Raw genomic sequence first — 7,226 nt, 5'->3', positions numbered from 1 at the left:
GTTACGTCGTCAACGTAGGAATGGAACTTGTTCGTAACCCGGGGACTATTTGTATTTTGATTTAGTTGCAGTACTATTTTTGGCCACAAATAATACATTTTGTACCTTTTACAATGATGATAAAATGCTTACATCTAGTTCCAAGTGTGTGGAAAAATGCAAATCAAGTAGGAATGGATTTTTTTATTTTTATTTTTTCACGTCTGTTCTGTTCAAACTGTTGTAGTCTCACTGTCTGCATATGTACATTACAAAATGGCTGTTGATCAGCATTCCATTCTTGTGTCGCAAATATTGCAGAAAAGCTATTGCATTATTGTTGCTACAACAGTTCTACACTTCCGGTCCTTTATATTGTTGTTGCTTTTTTTGTTTTAATCCAGACATGGCTAAATAGCTCTCTATACTTATATCATGCCCTAAATGTACAGTTGTAGTAGCTAGTTTGTATTACTAGAGTGGCTCTTTATACCAAAGACAAATTCCATGTGTGTTTCTACATACATGGCCAGTAAGGATGATTTTGAGTGTGATCCAGAATTTTAATGCGCAGAAATACAAATGTAAGAAGTAGAATGTCCCATAATATTTATGATCATGGTTATTTGTGCTTGAAAAAAAAAAAAGGGGGGAGGGGGGTCCTCATGCTGGAATGAAAAGGCTTGAAAGGTTAAATGTAGGGTGTGTGTGGGAAGCTTAAATGTGTATTTAGTATGCACCTATGGTCATTTTTACAACAAAATATAGCATGGCTTCCTTTCAGGTATGTTCAATTACACAGGCCCAGATTTCACACTAGTGAGTAGAGACTAGATCTTCATTACTTGCGGAGTGTGTGTGCATAGCAGATACTATCTAGAATGATTTCTTGTCCTCTTTTAGTCAATTTAAAAGCCACAGCATGTCAGACCAGCTGAGAATTTGTGGAGGAGAAAGTTACAACAGCCCTGAGGTCACAAAAGCATACACTTGTTTCCGTGGTTACTGGATGTGTAGGTGGATTTATGTAAGCGATTGTCGTACAATGTAGTAATTTTTTTTAGGATGAATATTTTTTTCATTGAAAGTATATGAAGAAACTGATCAAGTTATTTTCTAATGATAACACTGTCCACATTTTGAGCATTATTGGGCATCATAAACAAGATGGCTGTACAATCGTGGATTCACTGAAGCGAAAATTAGTCTCAAAACATTGAGATACAACCTTTGCAAACGTGGAACCATCAATTGTGAATTGATTTTTACATCATACAATGTGAATGGGATGCCTTGTATTCCCCTCGCCCCAAACATCAAAATATTGATATTTTCTGGTTTGTTCTTTTCATGTCATGCGCCAATTTCCCCCCTACATCAGGTTGTGGATGTGCCATAGGCACAAAAGGCCAATGTAATAAATAACATTAATTAGAGCTGTTTTCATGTTGTGTTGCCAAGAGCAGCATAATGACTCATTTGTATTGGACCTAGAGAAAACAACGGAGCTTAACTAGAATGTCAATTATTTTCTTTTCAGCCAAGTATCTGTTGTGAAAACGTTTGTACTGCAACACAGATAAATGGTCTTTTTTGTTTCTTTACTTAATTTTACAATTCATGTAAATGGTTCTGTCTATATGGCTGTTGCTACGTACAGGATCTATTCCGCCTCTGGCCAAACATCACCTGGGATTGTCTCCAGCACACCCTGACCCTGAACAGGATGTTGTAGAGAAAAGGTAATGTTACACACTGCTACTGCATATTAAGTCAAGCTCATACATGAAGGCACTGGAGACCCAAACACAGGTATTCCAGTTTTCATTTTTTATGTTAAATGACCCAAAATGGGCTTTTGTTACTTGTTAGCCCTAAATCAGTTCCATGTTTGTTGTCCTCCTTCTAATCAAATTCTCAACATTGCTTTGTGATACCTGTAATGCATTTGATACAGGTTGTGTAATTTAGTCCGAGTGAACTTGCTACACGGGTTGATATTTTGCTGGGACTGCACATTGTCCCATTTTCCCATTAATTTTCCATTTTCTGTTATTGAATTTGTTAATTTCACACCTTGAAGTCAGGAGACACGCCAACTTCAGCATATCCAATCCCTGGAGACAGCTTCCAAAATCCATTCACTGTGAGATTGGGTGAAAAGGTGAAACGTCTATAGACTATGAGACGTGTTAGGTGAGCAAAACATGAGGAGGCTGGGGGGAGGCTATTTTTCTCTCAACGCAGCTATACAACCAGCGACTCACATTTGAACAGTCTGAGCTTTGTATTAATATTAACATTACAACTAAAGCAAAACAATTATTTGCTATGGTACAGTATGGTATGGAATGTGTGCATGCATATACATGGGCATCCTTATACTGTGAGGAGCAGATGTATTTGCACGTCTTGGGATTTTGCAAGTTCACTAACTTAGAAAATAGTGGTGTAACGGTACACAAAAATCTTGGTTCGGTACGTACCTCGGTTTTGAGGTCACAGTTTGGTTCATTTACGGTACAGTAAGAAAATGCAAAATATAAATGTGCGACTTGTTTATTACACACTTTAGTTCTTTCAACAATAGGAACCTTAGCCTATACAAAGCTAGAATTCTGCTCAAAAAGTAGCAGGTATTTAAAGATAATTCAACAACAATTTGCCTTTCAGACCCCACGTATTGGTCAGCTTTTTTTTTTTTTTTTTTAAAGTCCTGTGCTAAAGAGAAAAGCAATCCCAATGACAAAGATTTTACAAATGAAATGCCTCAATGAAACATTTTTTTTTCTTATGAACCGTTTTCAAAAGCTTTATTGGTGGATTTTCTCAAGTTAAAGCGCCACACAGAAATTAATAAATTTAATTGTGTAAGCAGGATGTGTGTATTATTCTTATTATTTAATTACAGGTGTTTTAGCTCATTTCAATTAAATTTATTTAAATGGGCTATTTTGTGTTTATATTTTACAAATGTGATGAAGTATTCATTTATATTGCTAATTTTATGTTGTATAACTTTAGTTCCTATGTGAATATTAGTTCCTACTTGTTTTGTTGTGGTAGGAGGGTTTTGTATTGAACACGGGGCCGTGTTGGTTATTATAGCAGAGAAGACAGCAGTAAATCAATAAAGACAAGTCAACTGTGCCCCGATCTACTCAAGAGATCTGATGGACTCAAAAAGTAGGTTACTATTGCATATTAGTTTGAAAATCGACTGGATCCACCGTATTTTTACATCAGTGACTTCCGGCCCGATCCTAGCTACCGGTAGTAGTATTGACGCAGGAGGGCCGCGTCTCGCATTAAATAATAAACTCTGGCGATCTTTTTGGGTGCGTCGCGTTGAGCCGCTTCTGGGACGCGTCTAACATGTGGCCGCACTGCGACTGGTGTGCTTTGGCTGATTGACTCTAATGTTCGCGTTTCACTGCGTTCTCGCGGCGGCCACGTTGTCGCGCCGTTGACGTTTCTGGGTTATACGGTCCTACCTTGTTGGTCCTCACTATAGTAGAGAAGACAGATTAAATATAATCTACACAAAGAAACTGTAACCCGATCGACTCACAGCCTCGAAAAGTAAGGGTTATATTACGTAAGAAAATCGTTCAGTATGCGTCCATTCCGAACCGAGCACCACGTACTGAAACGGTTCAATACATTACATGTACCGTTACACCCTTAAAAATAGGTCGAAGTCTGAAATGTCAATCAGATACATTTCCACTTATAGAGATATAATCTTTAAAAAAATCCGGAACTCACATTGTATGATTTTTCAATAATTTATTTGTAATTTACTGAGGTTCATAATTATGACACTCAAAGAGTTGTCAGTCTACCTTAAAAAAGTCCACGTTTACCCCATTAGAAACCACCCACCCACCAACCGTCTGAGCTATTTATTTTCACCTGTGCACCCCACAGTCAGTCATAATACAACTGCTGCCATGGGCAGGACAAGAAAGCTTTCGAAAGACACCAGATAAAAAAATGTTAAGCTCCACACATCTAAAAAAGGCTGTGGGACAACTGGAAAGCAGCCTGGTGAAAATAAATCAACAGTTGCAGCAATTGTTAGAAAATAGAAAAAGCTCAACATGACTGATAATCTACCTCGGACTTGGGCTCCATGTAAAATCCCTCCTTGTGGGGCATCACTCATGATGAGAAAAGTGAGGGCTTAGCCTAAAATTACATGACAGGAGCTGGTCAATGACCTTAAGAGAGCTGGATGCACAGTTTCAAAGGCTACTGCCAGTAGAACACAACGGTGCAATGGTTTAAAATCATGCATTGCTCATAAGGTTCCCCTGTACATGTGAAGGCCCGTCTGAAGTTTTCCATGGACCATCTGAATGATGCAGAGGGGTCATGGGAGAAAGTCATGTGGTCAGAATAGACCAAGTAGAACTTTTTGGTGCAAACTTTACTCGTCGTGTGTGGAGGAAAAAGAAGGATGAGCACAATCCCAAGAACACCATCCCCAATGTGTATGTAGGGTATGGGGGTGGAAACCATGGTTTGGGGCTGCTTTTCTGCAAAGGAGATAGGGCAACTGTACTGTATAAAGCAGATGATGTTTCGTCGGATTTTGAGCCACAATCTTCTTCCCTCAGTCAGAGACTTGAAAATGTGTCGTGGTTGGATCTTCCAACATGACAATGATCCGAAGCACACAGCCAAGCTGACAAAGGAGTGGCTGCGTAAAAAGCATACCAAGGATCTGCAGTGGCCTAGCCACTCTCCAGGCCTCAATCCAATAGAAAATCTTCAGATGGAGCTTAAACTTTGTTTCTCAATGACAGCCCCGAAACCTGACAGATCTAGAGAAGATTTACGTGGAAGATAGGTCCAAAATACCTGTTTCCATAAGTGAAAACCTGGTCAGGAACTACAGAAAGCATCTGACCAAGCAAACACTTGTGCAGTAAATATTAACACTGATTTTCTCAGGGGTACAAATACTTATGAACCCCAGTAAATTACAAATAAATTATTGAAAAATCATACGAGTTCGGGATTTTCTCTTTTTTAGATTATGGCTATATAAGTGGAAATGCATTTCTGAATTAAATTTCAGACCTCTACCTATTTGCTAAGTGGGTGAACTTGCAAAATCACCAGGCGTGCAAGTACTTCTGCTCCTCACTGTATATTCACCACAATATATCAACCAATACGGACGTCAAGTCACATTTGCTGTCAGTTACAATTCCACCTGTAAACATTTGCCCTATTTTTATAGACACATGATGAATGCGGTCTGTGACTTTACAGAAGTTTATCCCTAAACTCCCAGAGGAGTTTTCACTGGGAGATGAGGATTCAAAAAGTCTAAACGGGAAATTGGTTGAAGACCCACCAGAGCAAAACAAAGGCATCCCATTCCGAGGACAAAAATAGATCAGAACTGGCATGCAACTTCCATTCTCACTAACTGCATTCACCAATCATGTTCAAATGCAACGGTGGAGAATAACGATGGAAGATTATTTATAGCTTTGGAATATCAGATAGAAACCTCAAGGTAAAACCAAACATTAATTCAAGCGAAATGAATGAGGAACTTTTATCTCTGACCCCATTCTTTAAACTCCTGCTCATCATAATCTACACCAGAGCTTTCTAATTAATTGCACAGAGTGGATATAACTGTGACAAAAAGGCTACCGTAATTCAGATGTTGAGAATTCATTCATTTTAAAACTTAATTCAGCCTGGACGTCCTTCATCATTATAACTAAACATTTAATTCTAAAAACAGCCTATACAACAGGAAGAATCTGCTCACTTAAAGCTTCTGCATGAATTTGGATGTACAGTATTTAAATCAGGGGTGTCCAAACTTTTTGCAAAGGGGGCCAGATTTGGTGTGGTAAAAATGTGGGGGGCCGACTTTGGCTGACGGCCTTTACGTAAAACAATATATTTAAGCAAATTTCAGCAAGCCATTCTGTGTGTCACATTTGCTTTATTTTTTTTCTTTGAATTAATAATTTCAACAATCTCGCAACGAGCCTTTGTGGCGTACTCTTTGGGCTCTTGCAAAATACTGCTGCTGTGAAATTAAACTACCTTCAAGTTGCTTCAGTTCATCGCGACATATTTACCATGTAATCTTGTACATGTCAGCATGTCTTTTTTGGTAATATCGCCTCACATTGAACTATTAAAAGCAGCGACTGTCTCTTTGCAAATGAGGCAGACACAGTTGTTGCGTATTTTAGAGAAGAAATAGTCCAATTTCCACCTATCCTTGAAGCGTCGGCCATCGCAGTCAACTTTCTTTTTTTTTTGGTGATTGTCGCCATTTTAGAAAATTGGGAGTAAAGGGTCACACAGGGTAATGTTGCTAAGAGTGCTGCTGCCTTTTAGTGGGTAAATGAGGAGCAGCATTTAGTGTGTAAGCTACTTCATATGCTGGTAGCAGCACTGCTGACCAATTTATTAAGTCTGTGTGTGGGCCAGACGTTATTGATTTTATGACAGAGGCTGGGGGCCGGATGAAATTTGTCCACGGGCCGCATTTGGCCCCCGGGCCAGACTTTGGACATGTCTGATTTAAATAGTTAAGAAAAATTACTAATATTTACAGTGAGGAGCAGAAGTATTTGCACCCCTTGTGTTTGCAAGTTCACCCACTTAGTAAATACGTAGAGGTCTGAAATTTCATAAATTTCCACTCATAGTAATCTAAAATTTGTAATTCACGGGTGGATTCATCAGTATGTGTACCCCTGAGAAAATCAGAGCTAATATTTAGTGCAGAAGCCTTTGTTTGCAATTACACAGGTCAGACACTTTCTGTAGTTCACCAGGTTTTCACATATGGAAACAGGGATTTTGGCCCATTCTTCCACACAAATCTTCTCTAGCTCTGTCAGGTTTCAGCTCCATCCAAAGATTTTCTATTGAATTGAGGTCTGGAGACTGGCTAGGCCACTCCAGAACCTTGAGATGCTTTTTACACAGCCACTCCTTGGTCAGCTTGGCTCAAAATCCGACGATACATTTCACCATTCATGCTCTGCTTTGTACAGTACAGTCGCCCTGTTTGCTTTGCCGAAAAGCAGCCCTAAAGCATTAGGTTTCCACCCCCATACCTCAGAGTGGGGATGGTGTTCTTGGGATTGTACTCGTCCTTCTTTTTCCTCTACACATAGCGAGTAAAGTTTTCACCAAAAAGTTCTACTTTGATCTCATCTGACCACATGACTTTCTACCATGACCCCTCGGCATCA

Source organism: Corythoichthys intestinalis, chromosome 1 (assembly GCF_030265065.1).
Source record: "Corythoichthys intestinalis isolate RoL2023-P3 chromosome 1, ASM3026506v1, whole genome shotgun sequence".
NCBI lineage: Eukaryota > Metazoa > Chordata > Actinopteri > Syngnathiformes > Syngnathidae > Corythoichthys > Corythoichthys intestinalis.
This window is presented reverse-complemented; position numbering follows the sequence as displayed.